Source organism: Parus major, chromosome 1 (genome assembly GCF_001522545.3).
Source record: "Parus major isolate Abel chromosome 1, Parus_major1.1, whole genome shotgun sequence".
NCBI classification, from domain to species: domain Eukaryota; kingdom Metazoa; phylum Chordata; class Aves; order Passeriformes; family Paridae; genus Parus; species Parus major.
In genome coordinates this window covers 92,524,952-92,539,138 of record NC_031768.1, presented here as the reverse complement: position 1 = coordinate 92,539,138, position 14,187 = coordinate 92,524,952, and the positions used below count along the sequence as shown (strand labels likewise).

At 44.5% G+C, this 14,187-nt stretch overlaps 1 long non-coding RNA gene across 1 annotated transcript; it reads left to right on the top strand.

Annotated features, from left to right (window-relative positions):
- The first annotated feature begins 993 nt into the window (after nucleotides 1–993).
- On the top strand, nucleotides 994–7,854 carry LOC117245058. Its single transcript, XR_004499220.1, has 3 exons — nucleotides 994–1,310; nucleotides 5,945–6,041; nucleotides 6,171–7,854. It is a non-coding gene; the product is annotated as an uncharacterized LOC117245058 (long non-coding RNA).
- Nucleotides 7,855–14,187: the final 6,333 nt, after the last annotated feature.

Genomic DNA, 14,187 nt, shown 5'->3' with positions numbered 1-14,187 from the left:
AAATATCTTCCAAAAAGCCATGTAAACAGATTGAAAATGGACCAAAGAAAGGTCTGATTAAAAGGAGTTTGTGGGAAAATATATGGATTCAGGTAGGTATCATCTAAAACCCAGGGGAAGCATGGAGAGGAAACAGGATTTAAATGCCTTCAAGTTCCTTTCGTGCATGAGATCTTAAACTCAGCAGCCTGTATTTATGGTCAGCTCAGGTTGCTAATGCAGTTCTGAGCCAAGGGGGACTTGGAGACCTCAGCCCTGAGCTGTCACACCACAGCTTGTGAAGGCCATGGAGCGTCCTGGAAGCCAAAAGCAGCTCTGAAGTCAAGCTATTGACCTCAGTGTGCTGGATTATAAATCCCCTTGGAGGCAAGACTGTCTGGCTTTAAAAGGAACTTGTGCAGGCAAGAGATAAAAAATTAAGAGCAGGAAAATTAAGAGCATGTGAAGTTTTGGTGCTCTGTTAAGCCTGGGGAAGGAGGTGGTGAAAGGTGAGAGCAGCACAAGCTGCATTTGCTGTCAGGACCAAAGGAGCCCCTGTCAATGCTTTGCTGAAGCTCCTGTCCTGGAGCTTGTTTGGCAGCGTGAGGGGCTGAATGCATCAGAGATGTAGACTGAGAACTGGAATGAATGAAAAATATAATTTGACTGATGCTGGAGAACTCCCAGCAGGCAAGCCCATCCTCCAAGGCGGTGGTCACTCTTTGAAAGTTTGGTAAAGCTGCCTTTGGGCAGCCTGGAGCAAGCCTTTCCAGGCTTCAATGCACAGGCCTTGGGCAGGGCTGCCAGAAGTGTTCGGGGCTCAGCTGTGAGACTGATTTAGCAGAGACGAGCTAACAGGTTTCTTCTGTAAAGCTTTGAGGGAATTTCAAGACCCAAGAAAACACAAGCAGCTGCAAGCTTTAGAGGTACCTTGCCAGCTTGCTTAAGGCCAGGACTTAGGCAAAGGCAAAGAAGCTGCTGCCCAAATCCCTGGGGCAGACTGAACGCCTGTGGGCTGCAGAACTGCTCTCTGCTGGGAGCTGGGGTGGGCACAGAGGTGCCACAAAACCCAGAGCTTTGTGACATGGGGTGGCAGGTCATGAATTTCAGAGCATGAGGATCTGTTGGCCTGGGACTCTTTCTTCCCCTCATCATCATTAAAGCCATGAGCTTTCAGAGTCTTCTCCACGCTTCCTTCCCCAGCAAAACATCAGAGTGGTCTCCTTATGGCTTATTTCCACCACAGGGGATAAGGAGGGGTTGTCTCCCTCTCTGGAACTGCTAAACTGGGGACTAGAAATGCATTTGCAGACAGATGCAGCTGACTGCAGGTTGGTGGCATGCTTGTTTATGCTTATTTCAGAGAATAGCTTTTAAAATAATTTCCTAAATTCTCTCTGTGATAGCCATGTCTGCTGGAGTGGGGGCTGTGAGAGCTATTGCTTGCTGCTTTCATGGCTTGGTGGCAGTGGCCTGGCTGCTCCTGCCAAGGGGGCTGTGCTGGTGTGTACTGACCAACACCTCCATGCTGGTCCAGGTACAGTCCTAGGAGAGTGCTGGGTTATGATGGCTTTCCTGGGGTTCAGACAGGGAATGAGAAATCCTGGGGTTTGTCTGAATTGCTGCCATTCATCTGCAGTGGGGGAAAGTCGCTTTTGTCACTCAGTCCATCCCTTAATGCTACAAGCCCTCAAAATTATGCAAGAAAAAAAACAAAGGGAGGGTTGTGCTGTTGTCTGGGGAAGTTTGGCTCCTGTTGTTTGATTGTTTGTTTTCTTTCTTTCCTTTGATTGCTTTGTTTTTAGGCTTTTCCAGACAGCTGGCTCTGCCTCATTCATCAGGCTAATTGATGATGGACAATGTGGCTATATGGAAAATAGAATTTGTCTGAATAGCAGGATTCTTCTTTGCTTGCTTATTTTAATGAGACAAGATGAGAGAGATGGGACTGTGGTCAGCAATACTGCCAGTGCTGTTATCATGCATTTCTTGTGGCTTGGGCAGAAAAGCCTGGCGTGAAATCCCTGTGAAACAGCCAGGGAATTTAAAACTGGGGAAAGGCTCAGCCATGCTTTGGAGGGAGGTTCATCAGTGCTGTGCTACAAAGACAGTCCCTGGGTGAAAGAAGTGCTAAAATGTTGTTGCCTGCAGTTTTCTAATGGCACAAGTGGCCATGTGAGCTGAATACTTTTCTGCACCCATGTTTGTGTTTGAAGCCCGTAGTGGGGTGGATGTGGGTGAGGAGCCCCTTCTCTGATGGTTTGTAAGGCACAGAGAGCTCTTTTGGTACAGCTCAGTTTCTACAAATACTTTTAATTCTTTGCATTAATGATGTTTATGTCCTCCCTCCCTTCTTATATAATGACTTGGTCTGCAGGATACCTTGCACAGTGTTTGTATGAGAGTCACAGAGCTGTCATTGATGAGGATAATGATCATTACGAAAGCAAGCACCTATGCCAAGCACAGTCAACCCCACTTTACCAGGGCCACAGGGAACATGTCTGATCCTCAAAAAGATGTGCACTGGGAGCACTGCTGGCAGTATTTGGTCTCTCTCCATACAGTTGTGTAATGGCATCCTCCTGTGTTTCCCAAAGGGAATCATGTATTTTGTTCCTTTGGTGAAATATCTCATCCTCCTACTGTGCTTCAGCCTTGGGTTTCAGAGCACAGTGAACTGGTCAGCCAAGGAAAATGGCAGGAAAGCAATGATAAGCAGAGCAAATCAGCTACATCCCTCTTTCAAAAGGGGCTGGAGCTCAGCTCTGGGGAGCTGTGTAGACGTTTTGCCTCCTTTGAAACAGAGCTATGGTAGAGTCACAGAACTGTCCCTATGGACCTGACCTTGCTGCACTTCATAAATCTGTGTGGGCTCCAGAAATCAGAGTTACTGTTTGCAACTGTTCTGCATCCCATGGGTATCCGGTGGGAACATTAGGACTGCAGCCCTTCTGAAAAAAACCAGCTATTTTTAACAAAATTTGACTGTAACTTAATTTATTTTTTTAGCAGCACTTACAAAAAGTTGCAGGTTTGATAAAAATTACTTGAACTTTTCACATTTTCCTATGGGTATTATTCATCCTTGTTTTGGCACAAGGAAGCATTTCTAGTTCTGTGAGAATGTTGGCCCAAAAAAACTTTGAGTTTCTCGTTCTTCTTTAAAAAAAATTATGTTCCGTTTTCCGTACTCTGAGATATGCAAGTGTGAAGCTTTAAATATGCATTCCTGAAAATCCTAATTTGGGAGTGGTGCTGTAGCCTGAGCACTGAGCCACAAATCTCCAGGTACGGATCTCGCATTTCTTTCTTAATGTTGTAAGCAATTGTACATTAACAGGATTAATCTTTTTCCTGCGTGGGCAATTTAGCTATTGACTCTTGCAGTGAAGGGTCTTTAGGAAAAAAACCCAACATCAGCAACTTAAGACCGATCTTGACAGAGCTCAGCCCTCTCTGCCAGCTGGCAGTGCAGCTTCACCTCCCTGCTGGTGGGCTGGGAAAGGCTCTTGGCTGCTTATGGTGACTCTGGAGGGGGTTCTTTGTCACTTTATCCTGCTTTATCACATGGCTGGGTGTACAGCCCTTGCATTTCAGCTTGCTGAGCCATCCATCCCTCCTGTTGTGTCTCTGGCCATACAGCAACAGGGAGCAGCCTGCACGTGGCTTGTGCTGTCAAGCTGAGGTTTCAAGAATGGAAATGAATGCTACCATTGCACATAACATCCACTGCCCAGTTCCATGGCTGCAAGGAGCCTGAGGCTTGGGGGAAAAGTCTGCAAGGAGCACTCTTGGGACCGTGTTTAGCTTAGGAAAGCAATCCTGTGCTTCCTTTGACAATCTTGCAGTCTGGAGAGGGAGTACATGCTCTGCTGGTAGATTCAGGCTGCTGTTTCATTCCAGCAGGTAAGGGAGAGCTCTGGCCATGGCCCAGCCCATCTGTGATTATTATAATTATGAAATAACTCAAGAATATAGGCCTCACTAATACTTACCAGCTGCCTGACTGAGTGAAGTGCACGGTGAGGTGAGGAGACCACGCAGTCACATGGTTCTTACCGTGCTGGGGGAAAACTGGTGCACACCCAGCACCCCAGGCTGGGCCAAGGAACCAGCCCAGACCCTGGCTGAACACACCCAGGTCATGGCTGCTCTCCCTGGGGTGGCACCTTGCCATCCCAGCTCTTAGCAAGCAGCTGGAGCATAGCCCTGCCAGCAGGCTCCTGGTTGAGCATTTCAAACTAAAACAAATGTCTCCTGGACAGAGGTTTCTGACCTTAACAGCTCTGAAAAAGGGTATTGAACCAACCCTATTGCTGTGCTTCTGTGTTCAACTGCATCTTCAGATACAATCTTGAGGTCTAAGTCCCCAAGAGGGCTGAGCTGAGGCCAGGACTCAGGGTCCCCCCTGGGGAAACCTCTCTGTGATGGTGGAAATGTATGTCTGCATGTGCATGCCCAAAACTGTCCATGTGAGATGTCCTACATCCTTCTAAGTGTTTACTGAGGACACAGGGTCCCCAAAAGCCTATTTCTAGGCTCTATTTTCACAGTTTTCCCACTCCCAGCTACTACAGGTGTGATTCTGACGAGAGGCTCATGCCAGGATTCTCATTTTAGGCTTATCTTGTGTGTCTAAGTGTGTTGGAATACCATACAGCTGCATCGACCCTGTCCCACAGAGAAGCCACAGGGGAGAAACCTCTCCCCCACAGACCAAATGTGAGGGTACAGTCTGGGAGATTTTATTTCTTCCTTGAGTGGTGACAGGTTTCCTGTAGGAGCGTCTTCCTCATCCACTGTGTGTGACACCACTAAGGAGCACTCCAGCCAATGGGGTTGGTATAGGGACACATCCCACATCACCTCTGTTCCATTTCCTCCTTGCTCCTCCACTGAGTTCCCATCCCAAACCTCCTCCTAAGACAGTAACACCCTTGGTGTGGTCATACCAGCCCATCTCCCAAACTCACTGAAACTGACTACTGAAACTGAAATGACTCTCTCAGTAGTGGGAACACTGTAACAAAAATGGGCTGGTTTGATGAAGAGGGTGGAAGGTGAGGTTGAGAGAGGACAGTGTGTGAATGTGAGGTCAACCCTGTTGTTCTTGGCAGTGTCGTACCTGAACCTCTCTAGCTCCTGCCAGGTCTGTCACAAATGAAGGTGACAGCAAGGTCTCTCATCTAAGAGCTCAGGTAGGACCAAGCCCGGGTTCTTGATGTCTCAGCCCACCCAGGCTGGCCACTGCCAGGAACACACAGAGGACATGCCTGGGAAGGCCATGGCTTGTGGCCCAGCCAGCCTCAGCATCCAGAGCTGATTTCTGTGCATTTGTCCTCGTGACTCAGAGGGAGGTGTGAGAAGTTAGATGTGTGATAACTTGGCATTTCTGCTAGAGGGGAGACAAAACAGCATTTTAGTTCCATGCCGAAACTTTCCTTGTAGCTGTTCATGGAGCAGTTTATCCAACATGGTTTCTCCCATCAGGGAGGGTCCTTTCCCTTCTAACACTCCTGAGTCAGAGGACTGTTGGGATAGCTGTCCTTCATCCATTATGGAAAATGAAGAGGATCATTGTTTTGCATGCCGTGCATGCAGCAGGAAACAAAAGGCCAAATTTGGTCCTAATTTTCACAGGGAGAAAGAGCTAAGAGAGGGTACTGTGGTCTCCTTTCAGGGGTCTCACTCTGCTCCAAGCACAAAGCTGGTTATCCTAACGTAAACCTAACTGTTTGTAGTATATGACGTGGAAAAAAAATTAGGGGCTTTTCTGGACCCACCATGGTTTTGATTAAGTGGGAGCAGTGTTTGGGAAGTGAGCAGGTGCTCAGCTGCATTTTCAGCTCTGCTTTGTGCAACAGTACTAATTCTCAGCCTCAGCAGCCCAAGCTTGGCAGTGTCTGTGCCCTGGTTTTCACATCACACATCACTTTTTCTGTAACTTTTTTTAAATTCACAGGTTGCAATGACAGAGGAAAGAAAAATATTGAAACTGGAAGACTGAGGACTAGTCATTGTTGAGAAGTGGAAATCCAGGACACGTGAGACCCCTTAAAGTGAGTGTGGATCCCACTGCCCCCAAGGAGCACTTAGCACTTTCAGGACCTGAACTGACCAGCAGAATACATTTCTGGTATTGAGGGGGCTGGCAAGGGCTGAGCAAGTGCAATGTCCTCCTTTCACAGACTTGATGCAGGGTTGCTCAAAATCAGAAGAATGGGAATTCTCTAATTTTATCTCTGAGCAGTATCTTGGATGCCAGCACCCCAGACTGTCAGGTATGTGGGCCCAACATTAACTCCTGCTGATGTTCAGCCCTGACAATGATCCCAACACAGCAGTGTTTGTGGCTGACACTGCAGACAGGTGCCAGCAGGACTCCTGTCATGCCCCATCAGGGCTAAGAGAGGTCCACAGGACACTGGCCATCCACCTTCCATGTTCTCCACAGACAAAGAAACACACAAAGACACTTGCCACGTTCTTTTGTCTTTTTTTTTTTTTTAATTATTCCTTCATATTCAAACTTCACAAACAGTGTGAACTTGTACAATACCTCAGAAAGTGAAACTTACAAAAAAAGTGCTGGTAACATTAAAAAAAAAAAACCAAAAAAAAAAAACAAACATCATTCTTAGCAACATCAATTACTCTTCCACACAAAACAGAAACCTTGTAAAATTTATTTCCGTATTTTTTTAAGGCGTAATACTTCCGTATAAAGTATATGCAAGAGATAAAACTTCACAGTATTCCAAAATGTCACAATAATAATAATAATAATATAGTATAATGAAGCGCTACAGTTAATTTTCTTTTTTTATTTTTTTTTTTTCCTGTTTTAAATAACAAATACAAGTCACAGGTAAATATACGTGAGAAAAATACGAGGCTAATATTAAATGGCAGGTAAGGATACTCTCACTGTAAGAAAAAACTGGCAGGATGTGTGTATTTATTCTATATTTTAAAGCACTTGATAGAAAAGGCGTATGCAAGGTATTTTTTTTTTTTTAAGAATTTTCTATTTGCTTGTTTTTGATAACTGACATACCATTTACAGAGTATAATGAGAGAAAAAAAAGGAACTTAACCCCTCAAAACTTTCGACCTGCTCTTCACATCATCACAAACCGTGTTTCTGGAGAGATGCCTGTACAGCTGTGGGGTGTGTGTGTGCGCACAGCGGTGCGTGCAGGGCTGTGCGGGTGGGCGGCTGTCTCATCACACGGGCAGAGATCCATGTCCTGCGCGGGGACCTCTGCCAGCTGAGGCCAAATCCTCCAGCCTCCACCTTGGCAGGACAATGCCCGCGGTCATCGCCACCGGTTGCCTGCACAAAGACTTTAGGATTTAGGCCTGGGTGCGGTTTCCCATTCACTCGGCATCTATTGACTGCTGGGAATTCCTTTGGCCCCAAGAAGAAAATGTCCAATTTTTACTTTTTACATCTGCACGCAAGAGCGTGCGCTCTCCCCTCCACCGTTTAGCTCCCATCCACGCCACAGAGCAAAGACCAACTGGGAAACTCCCGTCTGGGTCCCAGCCAGCACCACGAGGAATGGGAATGTGGATGGATGTGCCCGTGCAGCGTTCTCCGCATGGCCCTGCCCGTGCTCACAGCAGCCACTCGGCCCAAGGGGAACAAAAAGACAGCAGATAGCATTAACACATCAGTAAGGTGCTCAAAGAAAAAAAGGCAGCTCCCACTCCTGGAATGGGAAGCCACATAAGGTGCTTCAAAAAGTTTTTTTTATTTTTTTTTTTTTTTTTTTTTTTTTTTTTTTTTTCAGTTTCAGACATTTTAAAAAAAGGACTGATTGAGTATGTGGTACGTGAGAGCAAGGCCGAGAGTTTTGAGATTTCTGACATCCTCCATAAATAAGCGCTTCCTCAGGGCAGGATGCATTTTTGTTTGCTTGCTTTGTTGTTTTTTGTTTGTTATCTTTGTGGTAGATTAGTTTAGATGCAATTTTCTTTTCGTATAAACCAAAAAAAAGTAACAAACCAACCCAATATGTAAATTAGCATAAAAGTCTAACTGTGTTATTGGGCTGAGTTTTTGTTTTTTCTTTCTTTTTTTTTGCCCATTCATTCATTTAGCACCGTTCCTTTTTATTCCGGTTACAACCCAATTCCTTCTGTAATTATTGAACGTACAGAAAGGACCAAGTAGTTGTTTTTATGTTTTGTGATCTGTTTCAAGAGCCCAACCGTAATTCCTCTGCTGCTGCTGTGTTTGTGTAGCATCTGGTTTCATGAGCTTAAGGAGAAAGGTTAGTCTGCTGATATTTAAGGTTGACATGTGTGTTTGTATGCATACACATTGTTCTATACATACACACTGCATGGAGTACATTGGAACTGGAGATAAAGTCAACTGGGTTCAAACACATATGCACTGTCTTCCCCTATGTATTTGAAACAGTCTGGAGCTTTGATTTGATTTCTTTTTTTTAAAGTGCATTTAAAGCAAAATAACTGGCATTCACATACCCCATGGAAAACATGATTGCAGTGGAAAGCATGACCATGCTAAACTCCTTGGACTTGACAACGCCAAAAGCAAATGGGGCAGTGACAGGCCTCGGTGTAGGCAGCTATTCTTGGGCAGCACCATTGGCAAGGAGGGAAGGCAGGAGGTGGTGGAAGGGAAATTGCTTTAGAGGTTGAATATTTGAACTGTTTCCAATTCTGACACAGCTGTGTCATTCCCAATACAGCTTCCTTTATGATGATTAATGACCTCTGTCTTATGGATGTACCCATCTGACTCTCCCTAGTTCTGTCTTTTATCGTGTGTGTGTGTCCCAAGTGCCAGCATCAATTAGGTATAAGGCACTGTTAAAATTACAGTTTTACAAAAGATGCAAAATAATCCAACCCTAACAATCCCAACTGCCCACACTGGTCTCCTCCCCCTCCTTCCCTTTTCCGGGGGCAGATATTGCATGTGATGTCTATTCTTATGTTCTCTCAATGTGTCAAAAGTAGGCTTTGGACAAATGTTTTAAGTCCATCAGCACCAAAGATGGGTAGGAATGCACCCTTTCTCTTGTATGCATGTGCACACATGCAGACTTGTTAACTGGGAGAGGGGGAATAATGGCACCATTCCCATGCTGCTCCTCTCTGGCTTTAGAGCCAAGCCGAAAAAATAAACTTCAAACACCTCATCCACAATGTTTACATTTACTGGATCGTTTACGGAAGCAATTGAGAGGTTTTTCATTCCACCACCCAGATGCTACAGGTTTTACAGGTGGATTTCTGAAAGCCTGCATGGAGCTTCCTGCTCTGCAGGGAAACAGCACAGGTGGGTGCCCACCCTTGGCTTTGCCTGCCAGACAGACAGACATGGCTCGGGCTGCTTTGCACTAATTCTTACAATCAGAAAAGCTTCTCCAGCAAATTTGGCTCCTCAGGGACACTGACTGTGCAGTGGGCAAGTGTGCAGAGAAGCTGTGTGGCAGTTGGGTCCCTGTCTTTGCCCATGGGCAGCTGTGGATTGCGAGCTGCTTTTCCATTGTGCCAACGTGTTTGTTTCTCTCCATGGTTCTGATGTGGGAACAAGCGATGTTCCAGTAACTGGGTGGGGTTTATTTGCCCTAACAATGCTGCAGTCAGCCCATCATAATGTGCATTGGCAGCTAGTATATCCTTCTGTTGCTAAAATGTCCATGAACTACCTTCCCTGTGCCAGGATCCCACTGGCTCTTCTCACCTTTCACCAAAGGCTAGGGCTGCCTCATTAAGTAGAGTATAGTTGAAAATGAGAAAAGCAAGCAGACAGTAAGGGTAATAGCAAAGAAAACGTGAGACCAGACAGTCCAGCATTTAAGTTCTAGGCTAGTCACTTTAGCCACCATCATCAAAATGGACTGAGATTAAAGGAGTCAAAACTGCTATGGACAGGGTTTTTGTAAGTGACACAAACCTTGGGAGGGAAATGAGTTGCCTTTTTTTTCTTTTAGTGGTTTAAGTTCATCTTGATAAGGCCACAAACTGCATTTGTCTTGTCAACGTGACTGCTTGAAAACGGCATGAATTGAAATTGAGTGAGTGCTTCACAAAGCTAGGATTGAAATGGGAGAGAAGAGCCACCACATGCTCACTACGGCTGCACTGTAGGACAGAGGAGCGTCTGAGGAGGTGGTGGTGGAGGGTGTCTCCTTGGGAAGACCTGCTACGTGTGGAAAGGGAAAGGAGCTCATAGTATCTCCCAGCTCCCCTTCCTCTCACCACCACCTTACTGTTTTGCTGGATACCTATAGACAAGTAGCACTTCTAAAGAGCCTCCTCCTCCTGTTGTCTCTCACATGTGTAAGTTGGGGAAGGGGAGGAGGCTGGTATAATTACAAAAGGGGAAAAAGAAGGCACATGATTTTACTCAGTCCTGACTGAACCCACATTTTGAAAGCAAGGGCAGTTTAGGTGGAGGGCAAAAAAGTGCTCAGTGGAGCGGGTGCTCACTGAGAAGAAATCTCAGGGCAAAGGAAGCGGGACAATAAAAAGGAAAGGCAGGAGAAATGAAGGCCACATTCAGCTTTCTGTCTGCTTGACAGTCTCAAGATTTGGCTGCATTATTGTCCAGGAAGGAAAAGAGTCTGGTTGATCTCAAATGTAGCCCAGTTACATATCTCCAGTTTCTGTTATGGCTGTTGGTGTCTTCCTCTTTCTCTTTTCTCCAGTCCCATGAATACTTGGAGCACTGCTTTAGTCTTTTAAGCCTGTTCTTCAAACATTGAGAACATGGCACACCTCTTTGGTCACCCTCAGCCTTCTACTCCTCCTCAAATCCAGACCAGTAATCAAAATGAGTAGTGCTCCCCACTGGTCACTCCCACTGCTGGGGTGCCCAAGAAGGTTTGACCAGTGATGGAAAATGCAAACCAACCTCATGGTTTCAGTGGGGTTGGTGAGTTTTTCACAAAAGCCTCTGGCAGGATAAGGGCACTAAACTAAGGGAGTTGTTGACTGAGAAACAGATGTCATTTACAGAGGTCATTATGAGCATCATGTCTCTCAGTCACTTTCTCCTTGCACACTGCCACATCCAGGTACCATAAGTTTTCTGTCTTCTCCAGTGACTGCAAGCCTTTCTCATTCCTGTGGTAGATGGGAGAAGGAGTAGAGCTGATGGTGCAGCTTTAGAATTCCAAAACACTGTTTCCTAATTTTCCCCCAAGTCTCTGAGTCAAAAAGGCATTCAGTTTCTCTCTCCCCCTCCTGCCATCCCCTCCAAATTTGCTCAGGAGATCATAAGGCAGAGTAATGAGAAGTAGGATCACCAACAGCTCTATGAAGACACAGGGTGGTAAAATGCTTCCCTACAAACTCACAGTCCAGTGTTTGTGACATTTCATAAATAACTTTTTTTTTTAAAAAAAGAATAACACAAGAACAATCCCTTTACTTACTCATCTGAAACAAAATAAACAGCAGTGGCTACAAACTTCTTCTTGTAACAATTACAAAAAAACTCCCAACAATACAATTCCCCAACTTTTAACACGCGCCTTGAATGTTTTTTTTAATGTTAAACCTCAAAACTGCAGCATATCCTTAAGGGCAAACTTTTCAATTAGTTTTTTCTTTCTTTTCTTTTTTTTTTTTTTTTAAATAATGTGTTCACCAAAAAGAAAAAAAATTCCACAAAACAGTCTTGTACCAAGAAAATGCATTCAAAAATAGAAAATACTACACAACAAAAATATGTACCCTTCCTTTCCAAAAGAGTCTTCACAAAAATGTAGAAAAATGCCAACCATTGTTTTTCCTTTCCTGAACACTTAACTTTCAACCTAGGGCACAATTATTTATTGACTTATAATGTCTGTTTTTGCATAAAATATGGAAGATAAAAACCAACTATCAGGACTGTGAAGTTACAAACAACACCTCATTATTCTCCCCACCCCACATTCCCTCCTTAGAAAACAAAACAGAGAAAGCCAAAGTTTCAACAACTGATTGAAAGTCGTCAGGTTAGGGAAACCCATCAGCTGATATGGGGATTCGAAGATGCTGGCATAACAGGAAAATCATCTGTCTTTTAAAATGTATGCTTTTTGCATTCATCTCAACACGAGTCTCTGCCCTGCTGTTCTCAAATGACCAGGCACTATGGAGACAGGACACTGCCGGGCACAGAAAGATCTGGGAAAGAATTTGGGGTCAGGAGCCCAGGGACCGCACAAGGGTGTGTGCGTGCACGTGGCGTTTCACTTGCAAAGAACTCCTTCCATTTTGAAAGACAGAGAGGATGTTTCCATATGCCTTAAAAGTGCAAGGGCCATTTCTGGATCATAGTAGTTAAATATGCAAAAGTTTTAGTATGCTTAATAGTCAAGTCCATTTTTCTGGCAAAGACAAGCCAGAGATAGATCGCATCAGTTCACGGCTGGGAGTGGGTAACAGCTGAAAGCTGGTAGGCAAAAAGTGTCACACCAAGGTGCATCCAGAACTGATTTATTCAGTGGGAAAGTGTTTTGCCTACCTTGAACAATGTTCAAGGGATATTATGCAATTAACACAGCCAAAAGACCAACTGTTTTGACAGCAAAAAACTCTAGCAGTGGGGAGTTGGGTACTATGGGGAAGGCAGCTGTATCTTGCATGCATGTGGCTAAATCCATCCTCTGTGTACCTCCTTTGACTTCATTGCAATAACATCTGCTTGCACCAGGGATGAATTTGCCCCATGTGGTTCTGGATTTTATGCCTATAGGCCATGTAGAAGCCCAACCCTGCAGAATAATGTGCTAGAATACTCCAGATGGCAGAGCTAGAATCAAAAAGGCTTCTCTCTTCTTCTGTTTGAGATTGTTTTCTTTCTAGCATATCTTTTAAAGGATGCTTCCATAACAAGAAGGAAGAGGGGAGCTTTTTCTTAGCCTTTTCCACTGCGTGGCTGTGTGTTTTCCTTTTTTCAAATGGCAAAATGTGTTTGTGTTTACTTCCAGTGCATTTTTTTTTTCAAAAATTCAAAACAAAAAGGAAACATTACTTTTCCCATCCTTCAAAAGGAAACAAAACCAAAACAGACTGATAAAGTACAATACAATAAAAATCAGGCATTATAAAAGACAACATGATGTGCAACAGCAATACCAAAGAAACAAAAATAAAAAATATATATATATATTAGGATACAGGTACGAATGAGCCAAGAAAGCTATCTAACCCCACTACTGGATGATTGGTAAGCATTGGTTAAGAAATACGTAAGGCTATTCTGAGATTTCTAACTTAACACAGTTAACCACTGCTTCTCTCACACCTTCACTTCCTAAATTTTTCACCTTTCACTCACTGGTCTTTTATGTCTTGAAACTGAATTTTTTTCCTTTTCATATTTTTTGGTCTACAGTAGAATTACATGTTAATAACAACAGCAAAACAAAACTCAAGCTCGTTGTGAGAGTTAAGTTGGTGCCACATCCATGATGCAGAAGAAAGAAGACAGACAACAGAACAACTGCATTCAGCTTTTCACACACAAAGCATATTCAAGGGCAACAGCATAGCTGACCAAAACAAGTTTGGAGGGGCAAGCAGCAGAAGTTCTAGGTTTACAACTACACCACCAACCAGAGCCTGGTCTTTCACCTTTACCAATGTCCTTGAGGACAACAGTAGCTCAGTTGCCATGTGGCTTTGCCATTCCTGTCATCTGGAGCTACAGCTAACCTGACATTACTTCACCACTAAATGCACACTTGGTCCGATGGAAAACCAAAAGGAAAAGAAAAGGTAAAATGCTCCTAGCTGAGGCCAAGTGTATCTTTTGGTCACCTTGGCTGATGTGACAAATCCTCAGCCATGGGGATACTGGGATCAGTGAGAGAGGGCATCTGGCTGGCAGGTCATTGGGAAGCAGTTTTGAAGAGAACTCAGACTGTCTAAGGTGATGTGGCAGTTGCTTAACCTCCTCCATTAGGGGAAAAGTGATGAACACTGACAGGTTACCCTAATTCCATTAGTATAAATTCTCTTAGCTCACCGCGGGGATGAGAAAGCATACGTTCTCTGCTGCTTTGGAATTGCCTTTGTAAATGTCAGCATCGCCAGCCACCAGAAATGCATTCTCTACAAACTTGGCTACAGCACCGTGACTGAAGCTCCATAGTGAATTCTGGTATTTTTTTCTATGGAACTCCTGAAACGTAACATTTTCCTCAAGGGTAAGCTCTGAAATTA